Source organism: Triticum aestivum, chromosome 7A, assembly GCF_018294505.1.
Source record: "Triticum aestivum cultivar Chinese Spring chromosome 7A, IWGSC CS RefSeq v2.1, whole genome shotgun sequence".
In the NCBI taxonomy this organism is placed as follows: Eukaryota; Viridiplantae; Streptophyta; class Magnoliopsida; order Poales; family Poaceae; genus Triticum; species Triticum aestivum.
Window position 1 is genome coordinate 379066507 of NC_057812.1, and position 4320 is coordinate 379070826.

Consider the following 4320-nt stretch of genomic DNA (forward strand, 5'->3'; position numbering starts at 1 on the left):
GCGTGGGCTCGCGCGGGCCCGATCTGGGCCCCGCGGGCCGGCGGCGCGAGGATGGCGGCGGAGGATAGGTGGCGCGACGCGATTCGCTGCGGCGGGCGGTTGGACGTGTCCGGCCGCCGGGCGGACATGTCCGGCGGCGCGGGGAGGAGTGGATCTAGGGTTCATCCGCGAAATGATCCGAAATTTCGGGAAGGGGTGCTCTTTTATAGGTAGAGGGGCTAGGAGAGTCCAACTGAGGTGCGGTTTTCGTCCACGCGATCGTGATCGAACGACCGAGATGATGGAGAGGGTTTTGGGTCAAATTGGAAGGGTGTTGGGCTGCAACACACACGAGGCCTTTTCGGTCCCTCGGTTAACCGTTGGAGCATCAAACGAAGTCCAAATGGTACGAAACTTGACATGCGGTCTACCGGTGGTAAGCCAAGGCCGCTTGGCAAGTCTCGGTCCAATCCGGAAATGTTTAATCCCCACACACGAAAGAAAGGGTAGAAGTGACCACCGGAAGAGAACGGAGCGCCGGAATGCAAAACGGACAATGGGGAAAATGCTCGGATGCATGAGACGAACACGTATGCAAAAGAAATGCACATGATGACATGATATGCAATGCATGACACGCAAGCAATGACAAGGCAACAATAGCGAATAACTGGACGACACCTGGCACATCGGTCACGGGGCGTTACACGGCAACAGCAAGCAGTGGAGGAAGTAGCAGCGAAGCAACAACGGCGCAAGGAGTAGCATTCTAGCACGGGAGCTCGGGCGACGATGCAGTCAGGGGCGGCCGAGCGCATGCGGGCGCCAGTGGCAGCGCGCGAGCCGAGCGCGGCCAGCGCGGGCGGCCAGGGGCGTGGTGCAGTGCAGGGGAGCGCCCGGGGCAACGGGAGTGCGGCCAAGGGAGGGACCGGCCGTGGCAAGCAGCTGCGGGCGCGGAGGTCCGGCCATGGCGTACAGGGGAGCTACGGCTATCAATTAAAGAGGGGAAAGGAGAGGAATAACACGACTTCTCATAGGGAGGTCGCGCGGACAACTCTTGGGCGTCGGGGTGGGCGGATGGGGGCGGAGCTCCGGTGGCCATGGCGAGGAAGACACTCGCGGGTGTAGTCGTTTGGGCGTCCCGGCTTGATCTGGTGGTTGAAGAGGATGAAGCAGTCGACGGTGGAGCCTAAGGACACGACAGTTGGGCGCGGGGTTGTCGGTGACTGCGGGATCGATGCGGCGACGACGACGACCGCGTCGGGCGCCTCTCCAGATCGAGGAGGAGAGCGAGGGGGAGAGAGGGTAGTGGCTAGGGTTTGACTGGGTTCGCGGGGTCGAGGGAGAGGGGCGAAGGGGGTCTTGTAGTCGAGGGGGAGGCGTGGATGGCCGGCACCTGGCCGAGGCGCCATGGATGGCCTCCACGTCCTCTGATTGTCTGATGAACAGAGAAAGGGGATGAGGGGAAGCTGGGCTGGGCCTAATCCACTAATGCACTAGGGCCCAAAACAAATAGTCCTACTTTGTCTATTTTTCTTTTTCTATTCTGTTTTATTCTTTAGGCACTGTTTTGTATTTTCTTTTGCTAGCATTTGATTTTTGTAAAGTGTGAGACTTGTCTCAATAAATATTATGCAATATTTAACACTGCCATAAAACATGTGAACCTCATTTGAATTCATTTTATTTTTTTGGTTTGAATTTAAATGTGATGGATGGGTGCTGTTGGGTCATTCAAAATTAGTTAGAGGCACTTTTGGAGTTTCAAATAATGTTGTTTTATTTTTATAATAGCTTTGGGAAATTTTGCAATATTAGGAACACTTTTGTTATACTGTTTGAACAAATATTATTTTTACTTTATTTTAATTTTGTGTTTGACTTGAATTTTTATCAAGTGACAAATGGATTAGCAAAATGGTGATCACATGGCACCATTAGAGGGAGATTACTGTAGCTTGACATTCGGGGTGTTACAAATCTCCTCCACTACAAGAAATCTCGTCCTGAGATTTAAGAGGTGGAGTAAGTGCGAAGATTTGGTTACGCAATTCTAACGAATCCTCTCATTCTTTGTTGCTCTTCTCGAAGAAGTTGATTCCTTTTGTTGATGCCTTCATTTCTCTGCTTCAAGTCATTATGATGAAGTCGTCATCCTTTCTTCGGGATCTTTGTCGTACTTACGAATAGGGTAGAAGGGGGAACTATAAGGATGGATGTCTGGAAGGATTGGCATCCAATAATTATCTCAGAGAAGGAGATTTTAGAAGCACCAGGAAACATATCGAGAGTGATATAAGGAGGTTCAATAAGTTTCAACCACGTAGGCATCTAGCTGATGCCTATAATAGGTGATGAAGGGGTTCAGAGCATTGGGAATAAGGATTGTGTCTGATACCAGAACTAATGACCTCTCGGAAGGTGGCTCATGAATTACGTGTGAGGTCATGCACGAGTAATAACTTTGGAAACAAGGGGTGTTTAGGAGAGTCAGGTTTCGATCCTATGACCTGTGGGTTATGGGCCCACCATGCGGGTTAAAATTAGAAAGGGCATTGACTTCTTGCACGATCAGGATAGCAATGTATGTCAGAGGCTAGCCTGTCAGTCATGTTGGCAACAATCGTTGGTACCAAGGGCGAGGGACGAAGAGAACGATTTTCCTGCTCGTTGAAACGAGGCATACCAATAGGCAAAGTTCTCATCCATCGGTGGTTACGGGAATGCCGTCAACAAAAGCAACGGGGTCTTACTGACAAAGTTGTACACCGAGGTGTTTACATAAGCAGTGAATTATTATTGCTTAGATCATTTAGACCTCAAGAAAGGTCAAACTAAACAATGGAAAGAATAATATGATTATGAAATTAAACAGAACAGTGGAAAGGAAAATGTGTTTAAACACATATTTCAGGGGTATATCCTTCCCACGGACAAGTAGGGTATGATATCTATGACAGGATATAAGGTAGGAAACCTCTTAGGTAAGGGGAGAGAAACTTCATGACATTACCCATACAACAATGTTTGGATAATTGATAAAGAAAATTTAGCATCGTGCTTCAAATGTTCTAATTGAAGATCAGAGTACCACAGACATGCTTCGAGATAGCATTGACATGGTCTTCAGGCAAGGGTCAGACTTTGGATACACAAAGGATCCATCAGGAACAACTCATAGAATAAGTCTTACCATTTTCTTATGGAAGAATGGCTAACCTTGCAAAAAAAGGAAGAACTATAACAATGGGTCATCCAGCCAGGTGTGCTAGGCATGACATCACCTTACCGAGCCATATAAAGACCAACATTTATAACTCTTGGAAAATGTTCCGACCATGATATCTGACTGAGATTCAAATCTGATTGGGTGTCAGGATACCTCAGACTCGGGATGCATGAGAAAGTAAAGGTGCAATGCAATTGACGAGATGACATTATAAGATTATCGGGCATTGAACTATGGAAGCGAGTTCTGAGACAAGAGTTCATCATTAAATCAAGGAGGTGAGGAGGTGGTTTATTGACTCAGCGACAATTCATTGAGATTTTCAAAAGATGGATTTCCACACTTATGTGAACAAGGAGATAACATTTCTCAGATTAAATGATGTAATGAGGTATGCTCGAGGAAAACATACACAGTTAAAGGTGCACCCGAAATATGGGCTTAGGTAGAATGATCAATGTTAGAATGGTGATTCTATAACCAATGGTCTAAGAATGAAATATCGACCATTGACTTCGAAGCAATAGGGTTGCTAGAAGTTTTGAAGTCGCACATCATAGTTCAATTGTCGGTTTTCCGGTTAGAAACAACATGGGGACCAAGACGAATGGTGATGGCGAGAAGCATCACTTTATCAAGAATTCTTAAGAGGTGTTGAAATTCTCACAACATCATTGACATAAAAGATAGTAATACTTCAAGGTAGATCATAATACATGCTAGATAGAAAGTTGCATCCATATCATGCACAAGTTTGTGATGAAAGGAAGGTATGGATGTTGTCGATGGTAACTCAAATTACCAAGGGATGAGGATAACACTAATCATCATGAATTCGTTTGATATCTTGGAAGGAGTCAAAATGTTGATGATGATCACGACAAATTTTGTCGAGAGGCTCCACGAAGAAGCAACCGACAGCGACTACATCGAGCAAAGGACTGATGTAACAAAAGGATATTGGAACCACAGATACGACACAAACTCGGAATCAAGTTTGCTGTTCGAGGTAAAACGATAAGACGAGGAAATCGACATAAGCTGAGCTCATCGTCGAAAGTTGTGCTCCAGAAGTAAGGAACATGTAGCACGGTTAAAATCGGCATGATAAT